Raw genomic sequence first — 15,291 nt, 5'->3', positions numbered from 1 at the left:
TCATGAACAATCTATATATATCTCCTATAAATACAATTACACAAATTCACAAACTTTAGAAAGGTTAATTTTTTTATCGATTATTAAAAATTAGTGTTTATTCTTTTTTTATTTTGACAATGTGAACACATAATACAAGCGTACAGTTAGGGGTGTATTCGGTTCGGTTTTTTTACCAAAACTTGAACCGAACCGAAATAAACGGTTTTCCAAAATTTAAACCGAAACCGAATGGTTAAAAAACTGAAAAAAATTGAAACCGATTTGTTCAGTTCGGTTCGATTTTTTTAACGGTTTGGTTTTTCGGTTCGGATTATCGATTTTTCAATGAAAAAATCACTTGAAACTATAATTTTTTAAAAAAAAAATTGTTTATTCGGTTCAATATGAAACAAATGGGTTCCATATGGAAAACCCGAACCGAATCAAAAGAATGGAGACTTTAAATCGAACCGAAAAGCGAACCATATAATGCCAAACCGAACCGAACCGAACCATTTTACTCGGTTCGTGTCGGTTTTTCAGTTTTCTTGGTTTTGTTGCTCAGCCCTATGTACAGTTGTAGCAGCAGGATTTTAGTTAACTGTACGTGGGCTTTTTCCTCTTTAATTCCTGTTAAGCACCCTTCAGACTATTTTTCTCGATCTAACACCCTTTGCAGTAAGACGCGTCCTCTGTTCCGCGCTTTACGCTGATCTGGTGCCACGTGGGATAAGACGTCCCCTGAAGAGCGCCTTATCCTAACATGGACACACGTGTCTAAAGCGCGGCCCCTAGGGCGCGACTTACGCTACGTAGAGCTATAGAGCGAGGCAGGGGCCGCGCTTTTTAATTATCACATACTCAATTATCATACATGCATAATGCAAGGCGCGATGCAGGGACCGCGCCTTGCATAATTTACCCGGACCTCTCGGCTTTAAAGCATCCTCTCTCGGCTATAAATAGCCTTGTCCCTGTAAATTCTATCACAATTCCCTCTCAGCCTAGAAATTAATACAACAATCATTTCAACCAGTAAATAACATCCATCAATCCTCTTATATTTGATTCAGAAGTTCGTTCGTTCTTTCGTTATAAGGTAATTTTGTTAAAATATTTTTTATTATACTTATTGTTTATTATGATTATTTGAAAAAATATTATAGTAATTGTTTTCAATTAATTTATATGCTAGTTCAAGGGGAAAGTGAGAGCATGCGTCGAAATATTTTTGCGGTGCAGGTAATAATATAAAATTATATTATTTAAATTATTTACGTTTTATGTGTAAAAATTTTATTGTGTTATATTTTCGTTCATATATTATTTATTTAATCAGGTTTGTTTCAATTGTTTTTTTGCAGATATAATATTGTCGCACTTTTAAACTCTAAGAATGACGCGACTTTCAGCTATTGTTTTTTATGATGGAGAAATTCGAGAAGATAAAACCGGCGTTGTTTTCGTATCAAAGGAACGTGTTAAAATATCATTCAAGAGAAACATAACTCTTGAGGAGCCGAAAACGAAGATTTCGAGGAAGGTTTATGTTGAAAGTAGTAGAAGAATTTCGTCGTTGCAATACAAATTTCCAACGTCATTGTTGCCATTAACTTATACATCGTTCGAACTATCGAACAATGATGATGTTGAAATGATGGCTGATTCTCAAAGTAATTATTCAGATGGCGATATTGAGATGTATGCAAATTTTGTTTAAGTGCGTGCTATTCGGGGTCAGACATTAAGCTCCCACTATGGGTTGGCTGAACAAGTTGATCAAGTTGACAGCCTAACTACAGTAATGTGTAATGATTTTAACGCCATAATGGGAAATCCGCATCATGGTGTCGTCACATCAACTTCAATGGGGAGACATTCATCCGCAACTCCTTATAATATGTACCGAGGTGGGTTCATGAACAATCCGTATGTCAACTTCGCGTCCAGTTCAAGGGGAATGCATTCATATACAAATTTCTTTGACCTTAATATGGAGATGTCATCGACGCAACAATTTGTGCAGTTTCCATTTGACACGATGGCTTCAAGCTCCAGGGGGAGGCATTCCACTACGAGTTTTTTCAATTTTAATATCGATATGCCTTCTAGTTCAAGGGGAAGACGTACAAGTAGTAGGTTATTCGACCTAAATGTGGAGAGCATGGAGGAACCATCATATCCACCAGAAGAACCGCTTCGGGAGCCTGGTGCGGATGGTGCTGAGACTTAAGGTTGTTCATTCGATTAATTCGGTGGCCGAACCGACCGAACTACCATTTTTGAATTAACCGAACTTTTTTTTCTTTAACCGTTAACCAAACCGAACTTTTTTTCGAAAATATTAACCGAACCGAATAAATTTCGGTTAATTTTCGAATTAATCGAAATTTTTTAGAATTTTAGAATTTAATATTTTTTTAATTAAAAAAATAATTTACAATTAATTTAAATAATATCTAATTATAAATAATATCTAATTAATTTGATTCAAATATTTTGCATTTAGTTTTTATATTATTTTAATTAATTAATATTGATTTGGGTTTTAAATGGATTTTAAATAGATTGGCCTCTTAATATAATTATATTTAAAGGTTAATTCGGTTAATTTGGTTAATTAACTGATTTCGAACCGAATTAACCGTTAATTGAATTCCAAAAAAATCCTTAACCGTTCCCCGACCGAATTAATTCGGCGGCCGACCGAATTAATCGAACTAATTCGGTTCGGTCGGTTAATTATGTTAAAACCGAATTTTGAACACCCCTACTGAGACTGGACTATTCATTCACCCAGAATCACCGTAATTCAACTCCGATGATGATGATAATGTAGATGAAGTTCCATTAAATGTGACACAAACTGACCCTCCAGCACACATGTATGAAGCTGATTATGGTGCAATGTACGGGCTAGAATTTGCGGATATGCCTCATCTCGGTAACTATAGATATTACTCATCAATAAATAATGGTGAGTTATCTTTAGGCATGGAGTTTTCAAGCAAAGAAGAAGCGATGATGGCTATAAAAATTACAATATTCGTAATTATGTTCAATCGAGAGTTGACCGCTCCACGATAGAAAAATATGTATACTATTATGCCCGATGCGAAAACGGATGCAATTGGATGGTTCGCGTATCGAAGAGGAAGAGGAAAAACAACATATGACAACTAACAGTATACAACAGTCCTCACACATGTTGTGCTGGAGGGGTCAACCAAGATTATCCCAACTTGAACTCTGAAGTGATATGACAAGCCATGGTAAAAGCAAGCTCTCATATAGTTGTTGATGTGTGTTGATTTTAGCTATACAATCGAAGTATGGGTACATTGTCTCCTATAAAAAAGCTTGGTTGACAAAACAAAATGCCATTGTCAAACTTCATGGTGAATGGGATGTATCTTACAACGAACTTCCAGGCTGGTATAGGCTGGTGCGGAGGTTGAATCCTGGGATAATTGTGGACTTCGAAACCTCCTATAAATACCATAATGATCGAGTTCTTCGGGATCGATGCCAATTCTACCGAGTTTTTTTGACTTACCCACAATGTGTTAATGCTGTCAAATATTGCAAGCCTATGGTCCAGATCGACGAGACTTTCTTGTATGGAAAATAAAACAAGTTTTATTATTGGCAGTTGTCCAAGATGGCAATCGCAACATTCTTCCAGTTGCTTTTGCTCTTGTTGAAGGAGAATATATAAATTCTTGGGCTTTTTTCCTCTGAAACTTACGTGCACATGTTATTACTAGGGAAAAAATTTGTGTCATTTTAGATCGCGGAGCTGGGATCAGAGCAGCAATTAAGTCTTTGGGTCCAATGTGGTTGTAACACCCCTAACCCGTATCCGACCCGAATATGAGTCCGGGGTGTCACATTGACTTTTCAAACTTCTTCACATAAAGAAAAACAAGGAAATTTTAAACTTTCATTAAAACAAAATACGTTAATTTACATAAAAGAGATCACAAAATACAAAATCGACTAGAGCATTCGTAATTAACAACTTATTACATGCCAACGCTCTATACACAACCCAAAATACCTACTTTGCCAATTACTTTTGATCTGATCTTTTAGTAGTGATGTTATTCTTGCCACTTCTAGTACTGCTCTTCTTGTTTCCTGGTACCTACGTGTAAATCACTTACACGCTAAGTCATAGACTTAGTGAGGCAATAAATAAACATGTAGCTATAGATTCATGAATATGTATTCTTACCATTTGATCATAACATTTCAATATGCATATATATATTTCACTATAACCAATATAATCATGTCATGTACATATGAAACTTATTTTATTGTATCAATTTCACCTTACTTTATCTTTCAATTGCCTATGTACATTATTGAGAACAGAGGTATTTGAGTACATTGAGGTTGTGCACTAATGTTGTCACCACATCTCAATAAATTCCCTCATGGGGCATCAAACATTTGTTCAGTATTTGTCCCGAAGGACCACTGGATACGTCCCGAATGACCACTGGATACGTCCTGAAGGACCACTATGTCCCGAATGACTAATATACCCTCGACTCTTGGCATGCCAACTATACCTATAGCTCTCGTATCATATAACATGGGCTTTAATATGAATACGTTTCTCATTTCATATCTCATTCATCACTTTTCATGTAAACACATAATCTTTTCCAATATTTCACATACATGGATTATATTTTCTGGCAATGATATTTGTTCATTCAATGTCATATGAACATATAATAAATTATGTATGCAATCACTATTACAATAGTATATGTATGCATATACATGAGTATGCAATCACATACCTTGCTTGATTCGATTCTAATCCTTCGATTGTTCTGGAACAAGATTACGCTCTAAATCTACTTAGTAATATATTGATACTTATCAGCATACGAATTGATATATTTCAAACTATTAATCCTTAGGCTAAAAGAAAGCTATTTCCATCTCTTATGGAAGGTATGCATCGATGCACTACACCATGTATCGATGCATCCCTTGACGGGTGCATCGATGCACTACCCATACATCGATGCATAAATCCTATTCGATGTTTGTATTTTAAGCAGGTGCATCGATGCACTCCTTATGCATCGATGCACTAATGGCATTCGATGTTCATTTAATTTAAATGATTGCATCGATGCACTCCTTATGCATCGATGCTCCTTCAACAAATTCTGGGATTTTCTCTTGATGCATCGGTACACTTTGAATGTGCACCGATGCACTCTGCCCAGAATTCATTTCTTGAACCCAAATACTTATCCATTTCAGCTTAAATCTTTCATGTTTCATCCCCTTTTATATTCTTAACTCTAGTACACATACTTAAACCAATCTATACTCATTTATTTCATCTTAAACCTCAGAATCCTATCATCCTTGTGAAATCCAAGAATTATACCAACTTTGCAACATGATTTAATTCCACTTCTAACCCTTAATATGTCTTAAGTAGATTGATGACAAGTCAAATTTAACTTCCAATTCTATATATGAACTCTATTATAAAATTTCATTCAAGAACCTCTAATCTTTAATCTCTTCTAACTCCATCATCCTTTGATTTTAAGATAACCTAAGCTTTCCTTAAGCTTAGTTATCATCTAATAATCAAAACCCAATCTTAAATTTAACAAGAAACTCAATAATCAGAAAACTCACATTTGTTTTGCTTTACAAGTACAAGGAAGAAAGAAGAAGAAGAGAACTCTGAAGCCTTTGGTGTTCTCTCTTTTTCAACCCACGTGTACTCATATATATCCTTTCTTTAGCTAATTTTCCTTGCAAATGACTCTTTTACCCTTCCATTATTTTTTCTTTTCAATTCAATACTAAACAATCATTTACAAATAAATATTTATACTATTCAATCATTATATTTTAATCACCAAAATCTGAAACTTTCCAATTTAGTCACTAACCCGATATTGAGGATGTTACAACTCTCACCCTAAAAATATTCGTCCTTGAATTTTCATTACGTAAAGAGATAGGGGTACTTAATCCTCATGTCCTCTTCACGCTCCCATGTTGCTTCCTCTACTTTGTGATTCTTCCACAAGACTTTAACCAAAAGAATAGTCTTGTTTCTTAGTTGTTTAACCTCATGAGCTAGTATTTGAATAGGTTCCTCTTCATAAGTCAAATTTGGTTGAACCTCGATCTCAACTAATAGGTTCCTCTTAGTTGAGACATGAAAGACATTGTGTATCCTTTCCATTTTAGATGGCAGGGCTAGTTGATATGCTACTGTTCCTACCCTCTTAGTAATCTCATAAGGTCCAATGAACCGAGGACTCAACTTTCCTTTGCGTCCAAACCTCAATACTTTCTTCCACGGAGACACATTCAAAAACACTTTATCTCCGACTTGAAATTCAATCTCTTTTCTTTTAAAATCAACATACGATTTATGTCTATCAGCTGCAGCTTTCAGATTATTCTGAATTACTTGAACTTTTTCTTCCATTTCCTGAATTAACTCGGGACCAATAATTTCTTTATCATTAAGCTCAAACCAATTCAAGGACGTACGACATCTTCTTCCATAAAGAGCTTCATAGGGAGCCATTTTGATGCATGACTGATAACTATTATTATATGCAAATTCAGCAAGTGGCAAATACCTTTCCCATGATCCTTTGAATTCGATTACGCAAGCTCTAAGCATATCCTCCAGAATTTGTATAGTTCTTTCAGATTGTCCATCGGTCTGAGGATGAAACGTTGTACTGAAGTTCAATCGAGTTCCCAATGCTCCATGTAATGACTTCCAAAACCATGATGTGAATCTAGGATCCCGATCAGAAACTATGGAAATAGGTACCCCATGCAAACGTATAATCTCTCTGATATACATCTCAACTTACTTATCCATGGAGAAATCAGTTTGCACCGGAATAAAATGGGTTGACTTAGTCAATCTATCTACAATCACCCAAATTGAATCTCTTTTGTTCGGAGTTAAAGGTAACCCCGACACAAAATCCATTGTTACGTTCTCCCATTTCCATTGAGGAATCGAAATTGGTTGTAATAGTCCTAACGGAACCTGATGCTCAACTTTGACTTGTTGACAAGTCAAACACTTTGAAACAAACTCTGTAATGTCTTTATTCATTCCCGGCCACCAATATCGACTCTTGAGATCCATATACATTTTGTTCCCTCCCGGATGCATTGTTAATGGACTACAATGAGCTTCCATTACCAAATCATTCTTTAATTCATCATCATTCGGAATTACTAATCTCTCTCGATAATACAAGTTCTCATCAGACTTGATCTCAAAATCCGTACATTCTCCATTCTTTATCTGTTGCATCTTCTTTGAACACTTTTAATCTTTAGCTTGCAATTCTTTAATTCGATCTAGCCATGATGGTTTGATAGTCAGTTCTGCACATATTACAATATCTCCACTTAACGATAATCTAGCATCAAGAGCTCGTAAAGTTGCAAACGTCTTTCGACTTAAAGCATCAGCTACCACATTTGCCTTTCCGGGATGGAAATCAATCACAACATCATAATCCTTAAGAAATTCCACCCATCTTCTATGTCTTAAATTCAACTCTTTTTGAGTCATCAAATACTTTAAACTCTTGTGATCCGTATACAAGTAGCACTTTTCCCTATACAAGTAGTGACACCAGATCTTAAGAGCGAACACTACTGCAGCCATCTCCAGATCGTGTGTAGGATAATTCTTCTCATGCGGCTTTAATTATCTCGAAGCATAGGCCACCACCTTGCCTTCTTGCATCAACACGCATCGCAAGCCATTTTGAGACGCATCACTATACACTACAAAGTTCTTGTCAGACTCGGGTTGAACTAACACTGGAGCTTCTGTCAAAATCTTCTTTAACTTTTCAAAACTCTTCTGGCATTCCTGATTCCAAGCAAATTTTACTTCCTTTCTCAACAGTTTAGTTAGGGGTAATGCTATGATCGAAAAGTTTTTGACGAAACTTCGATAATAACCAGCTAACCCAGAAAACTTCTAACTTCCAATACATTCTTTGGAACCTTCCACTCCATGATAGCTTTAATCTTTTGGGGATCTACTCGAACTCCTTCTGCAGAAATTACATGTCCAAGGAATGTTACTTCACTCAACCAGAATTCACATTTAGAAAATTTTGCATAAAACTTCTTATCTCGTAAAATTTGCAAGACAATTTTCAAATATGAACTATGCTCCTCTTCTGAATTTGAATATATTAAAATATCATCAATAAACACCACCGCAAACTGATCCAAATAAGATTGAAATATTATATTCATTAGATCCATGAAAGCAGCTGGTGAATTCGTAACTCCAAACGGCATCACGATAAACTCATTATGACCATATCTTGTTCTAAACGCCGTTTTTGGAACATCTTTCTTTTGAATCTTCAATTGGTGATAACCCGAACGTAAATCAATTTTCGAGAATACTGAAACTCCCTTCAATTGATCAAATAAGTCGTCGATTCGAGGAAGTGGATATTTATTCCTGATAGTCACCTTATTGAGTTACCTGTAGTCAATGCAGATACGCATTGAATCATCTTTCTTCTTAACAAACAAAACTGGAGCTCCCCATGGTGAGACACTCGGTCTGATAAAACCTTTATCCAACAATTCTTGTAATTGAATCTTTATTTCTTGCAACTCTTTTGGAGCCATTCTGTGTGGTGTCATTGCAATATGTGAAGTTCCAGACATTATTTCAATATGGAATTCCACTTCTCTATCTGGAGGCAAACTCGGTAACTCTACCGAAAAACGTCCGAAAACTCTCTGACTATATGAATTTCTTCAATCCTTTTCTCATTGGTTCTAACATCCAATACATTAGCAATGAACCCTTGACATCCCTGTAACATTAACTTCTTCGCTGATATTACTGAAATTACATTTGCCAATGGATTCCATCCTTCACTAAATACCACCACATCTACCCCTTCTGGACTTCTCAGCGTTACTCTTTTCAATCTATAATCGACATTAGCGTAATAACGATATAACCAATCCATTCCCAGTATCACTTCAAATTCGTCGAAAGGTAATTCCATCAGATTAGCAGGGAATTCAATTCCCTGAATCCGTATGGGACACCCTCGGCTCACCAAATTTATCCGAGCACTGTTCCCTAATGGATTCATCACTATCACCTCATTGCTAGTAGTTTCTAACGGAATGTTTAATTCTTTCACTAACTTACTAGTAATGTATGAATATGTAGACCCCGTATCAATCAATACCATAACATGTTTATCAAACAATAGAAAGGTACCTATTACAATCTCCGGGTCATCCCGATCCTCATTGGTCTTGAGATTATACACTCGAGCCATGGAGTGTATCTCTTGTTGAGCAGAGGACTCTGACTGATTTCTTCCTCTGCCTCTACCTCTTCCCCTTTGGCCTACCGAAATAGACCTCTCTAGTTGTGCAGAATCATCGGCTACCCTGGGACAATCCCGAAAAAAATATCCGGTCTCCCCACATTTAAAACAAGCTCCAGAAATTCTCCTGCATATCCCTGAATGATTCTTTCCATAATATGGGCATTGTCTGACTTGACTCTGATTAGCTCTCTCAGCTCCAGATCCCACTGATTGAGTTTGTCTACCTCTCATCGGATTCGATCATCTAGCGGAGGATGCCACTGACTCTGATCTCTCTTGGGGTCGAGAACCAGCATCTTTGCCCCTTTTTGATGGTGCATAACTTGAAAAATCACCCGTTCTTTTGACTATCTGAACTCTTGAATTTTCAAATCTCTCATTCTGAGCTCTTTCCAAAGCTTTAGCACGATTGACTACCTCTTGAAACAAGGATAGATTCAATATAATTAGCATTTCCTTCAACCGATGATGTAACCCCTCTACGAACCATTCACAAGCATCCTTCTCTGTAGGAACAAGCTCGGCAGTAAAGCGGCTCAACTTATTGAATTCACACTCGTACTCATATACAGTGTGATTTCATTGCTTCAAATTCATGAACTCTTGTTTCATCTGTCGAACAAATTGGCTCTGATGTACTTATGCTTGAATTCTTCTAAAAACAATGACCAAGTTACTTGATTACTACACATCCTCAAGGTAACATTGGTCCACCAAATCCTTGCTTGCACTCTTAACAAGGAAATTACTCTATCCAGCTTCTCAGCATCTGAACAATGAAGTCCCTCTAGCATGACTTTCACGTCATTAAGCCAAAAGTCTGCAATAACAGGACCTTCCTCAGCTTCCCCTCTAAACTCTGGAGATCCTAAACCCTTTAACTCTTTCGCAACATTCATTTTCGGAGTTGAAGTAGTAGGTGGTTGGAAATGCATCAATACCGCGTCTAACATTCTAAATAATACATCTTGTTCATTTACAGACACTCCAGAGGGTGTCTGTTCTTCACTCTGCCTGGCCAGGGCAGGTGAATTGCTACTTTAAGCGGGTCTATCATCTCCCGCTTCATTTCTAAAACTACCATATCCGGACATCTATTAAGACACAATAATATCATTTTATTAGCAAAATAACATACTTACTATTTTATCAGATCAGAAGTTTTTATTAATTTGTTGGCATGTATACATCATAAGATACTCTAGACTTTAGTTTATGCCGAGAATCGACTAAACCGTAGCTCTGATACCATTAAATATAACACCCCTAACCCGTATCCGACCCGAATATGAGTCCGGGGTGTCACATTGACTTTTCAAGCTTTTCCACATAAAGAAAAACAAGGAAATTTTAAACTTTCATTAAAACAAAATACGTTAATTTACATAAAAGAGATCACAAAATATAAAATCGACCAGAGCATTCGTAATTAACAACTTATTACATGCCAACGCTATATACACAACCCAAAATACCTACTTTGCCAATTACTTCTGATCTGATATTTTAGTAGTGATGCTATTCTTGCCACTTCTAGTAATGCTCTTCTTGTTTCCTGGTACCTACGTGTAAATCACTTACACGCTAAGTCATAGACTTAGTGAGGCAATAAATAAACATGTAGCTATAGATTCATGAATATGCATTCTTACCATTTGATCATAACATTTCAATATGCATGTATATATTTCACTATAACCGATATAATCATGTCATGTATATATGAAACTTATTTTCTTGTATCACTTTTACCTTACTTTATCTTTCAATTGCCCATGTACATTATTGAGAACAGAGGTATTTGAGTACACTGAGTTTGTGCACTAATGCTGTCACCTCAGCTCAATAAATTCCCTCATGGGGCACCGAACATTTGTTCAGTATTTGTCCCGAAGGACCACTGGATACGTCCTGAATGACCACTATATCCTGAATAACTAATATACCCTCGACTCTTGGCATGCCAACTATACCTATAGCTATCGTATCATATAATATGGGCTTTAATATGAATACGTTTCTCATTTCATATCTCTTTCATCATTTTTCATGTAAACACATAATCTTTTCCAGTATTTCACATACCTGGATTATATTTTCTGGCAATGATATTCGTTCATTCAATGTCATATGAACATATAATGAATTATGCATGTAATCACTATTACAATAATATATGTATACATATACATGAGTATGGAATCATTAATTCAACTATCACAGATAGACTTATCACAAGTCTTGTCTCTATACACTTTAACTATAAAATGCACTCACCTTAGCCTTGCTTGATTCGATTATAATCCTTCAATTATTCTAGAACAAGATTACGCTCTAAATATACATAGTAATACATTGATACTTATCAGCATACGAATTGATATATTTCAAACTATTAATTCTTAGGCTAAAAGAAAGCTATTTCCATCTCTTATTGAAGGTATACATCGATGCACTACACCATGTATTGATGCATCCCTTGACGGGTGCATCGATGCAATACCCATGCATCGGTGCATAAATCCTATTCGATGTTTGTATTTTAAGCAGGTGCATCGATGCACTCCTTTTTGCATTGATGCACTAATGACATTCGATGTTCATTTAATTTAAATGAGTGCATCGATGCACTCCTTATGCATCGATGTACTCCTTATGCTTCGATGCACCTTCAACAAATTCTGGGATTTTCTCTTGATGCATCGGTACACTTTGAATGTGCACCGATGCACTCTGCCCAGAATTCATTTCTTGAACCCGAATACTTATCCATTTCAGCTTAAATCTTTCATGTTTCATCCCTTTTATATTCTTAACTCCAGTACACATACTTAAACCAATCTATACTCATTTATTTCATCTTAAACCTCAGAATCCTATCCTCCTTGTGAAATCCAAAAATTATACAAACTTTGCAACATGATTTAATTCCACTTCTAACCCTTAATATGTCTTAACTAGATTGATGACAAGTAAAATTTAACTTCCAATTCTATATATGAACTCTATTCCAAAATTTCATTCAAGAACCTCTAATCTTTAATCTCTTCTAACTCCATCATCCTTTGATTTTAAGATAACCTAAGCTTTCCTTAAGCTTAGTTATTATCTAATAATCAAAACCCCAACTCTTAAATTTAACAAGAAGCCATCTCTCATTTTCAACCCACGTGTACTCATATATATCATTTCTTTAGCTAATTTTCCTTGCAAATGACTCTTTTGCCCTTCCATTCCTTTTTCTTTTCAATTCAATCCTAAACAATCATTTACAAATAAATCTGTATACTATTAAATCATTCTATTTTAATCACCAAAATCTTAAACTTTCTAATTTAGTCAGTAACCCGGTGTTGAGGATGTTACAGTGGCAACCACCCTTTGTCCAACATAGGTATTATCTCCGACACATTGCGAACTACCATGAAAGGTACTAGAAGAATGATGAGCGTCAATTAATTGTGCGCATGGGTAAGTGAAACTGATGTAGTTTGTTTTCTTTCGATCATTTTAATTTTGCAAAAAAAGCAAGTTAGTAAGTAATACATTTTTTGATCACATTACGAACTACTTCCTCAAACGTTTGAATCAATGCTTCAAGATTTACGGGTGAAAAACAAGGAAGGATACGATTACATCATCCTCATCGATAAAGAAATGTGGACGAACATATATGATGATGGATATCGATATGGACACATGAAGACCAACTTGGCTGAGGCAATCAATTCAACCTTAAATGGTGCACGCCACTTACCTGTAGCTAAGGTTGTAAAAAACTAACCCGACCTGCAAAATTGACTGAAATCGACTCGAGTCAAAACTGTTTTTGACTTGCACTGTGGCGATTCGAAACCGACTCGAGTCGGAACTAGTGTTGATCTGAACCCGATTTGGACCTGGAAATTGTGGATCCAAACCCGACCTGAGAACGACCTGAACCCGACCTGAGAACGACTTGAACCCGAATTGAATTGAAAATATGATACCCGAACTGCATCCGACTGATATGAACCCGAACCCGAGATTGACATGGTAAATAACAGGTATTAACCGACCTGTTTTCAACCTGACCTGTTTTTAACCTAACATGTTTTTAACCTAACCTGTTTTTAACCTGACCTGTAAATGATCTGACTTGTTAATGACCTGATATGATATTATATATTACCATGGACGAAATTATAATATTTTAATAAAATTATGAGTTTTTTAGTTTATGATGTAATTAAAAAATTAATATGATTACTTTTTAAATGTTATAATAAAATATTTATTATGATAATTAAATTAATAAATAAACCTATTATATAAATTTTTTTAATAAAATTAATAAAATTATCTAGATGTAAATTATATAAAACATGATTAATAAGGAAAATTAATATAGTTTCATTTATATAAATTATATAGTTTAATTTATATAAAGAAAAAATAGTATTAATAATGAAAATATTTATTATGTAATATATATTAACGTTATACATTATTAATATAAATAATTTTGGCAATACATTAGTTTTCATATACCCAATACATAAGCTCACTCTTTTATTACAAATATATATGCATTAGTGCTAGTCCATTTATATTATGATTCATGGTTTAGTGTTTATGGTTTAAAATTTAGGGTTTAGGGTTTTTATAAACTATATACTTTATTACTTTATATAGTTTATGCACAGTGTTTCTATAAAATATATAAGTAATTTATTTTATATAGTTTATTATATATATATATATATACTATACATATATAGTATATATATACTATACATGGTTTATACATACATATTATATAAAATTATTTAAATATAAATTATATAAAACATGATTAATTAGGTGTTAAATAATTAGTATGTCACATTGCTTATTATATAGTTCATAAATAGTAGTATATGTCATATTAATTTCATTTGCATAATTAGTATTTTAGTTGCATGTTAGGTTAATTCATATTAATAGCCCATTTATTTTGTTGTTTTGAAATATAAGTAATATACTTTATATAGTTTATATATATATATATATATAGGTTATATATACTATACATGGTTTATACATACATATTATATAAAATTATTTAATAAATTAATAAGATTATTTAAATGTAAATTATATAAAACATGATTAATTAGGTATTAAATAATTAGTATGTCACATTGCATATTATATGGTTCATAAATAGTAATACATGTCATATTAATTTCATTTTCATAATTAGTATTTTAGTTGCATGTTAGGTTAATTTTCATTAATAGCCCATTTATTTTGTTGTTATGAATAAGTATTAATAAAACCCAAAAATAAGTCCATTTACATTAGCGATAGTCCATTTACATTAATTTACATAGGCCCAATACATAAGCTTACTCTTTTATTACTAATATATATGCATTAGTGCTAGTCCATTTACATTAGGGTTTATGGTTTAGTGTTTATGGTTTAAAATTTAGGGTTTTGGGTTTATAATTTAGGATTCAGGGTTCAAGGTTTCTATAAACATATATACTTTATTACTTTATATAGTTTATGCATAGTGTTTCTATAAACTATATAAGTAATTTATTTTATATAATTTATATATATAGGTTATATATTTTAGTTTATATATACTATACATGATTTATACATACATGTACTATAAGTTACATATATAGTTTAGGGGTTAGGGGTTAGGGTTTAGGGTTAATAGTTTAGGATTCACAATTTAGGGTTTAAGATTTAGGGTTTTATAAACTATATACTTTATTACTTTATATAGTTTATGCATAGTATTTCTATAATATATATATATAATCTATATATTAGTTATATTAGTTATACATACATATATATTATATTAATATAAATTATAATTTATAAACTATATATTTTATATAGTTTA

This window comes from Hibiscus syriacus, unplaced genomic scaffold, assembly GCF_006381635.1.
Source record: "Hibiscus syriacus cultivar Baekdansim isolate YM2019G1 unplaced genomic scaffold, ASM638163v2 tig00112343_pilon, whole genome shotgun sequence".
Taxonomy (NCBI): domain Eukaryota; kingdom Viridiplantae; phylum Streptophyta; class Magnoliopsida; order Malvales; family Malvaceae; genus Hibiscus; species Hibiscus syriacus.
This window is presented reverse-complemented; position numbering follows the sequence as displayed.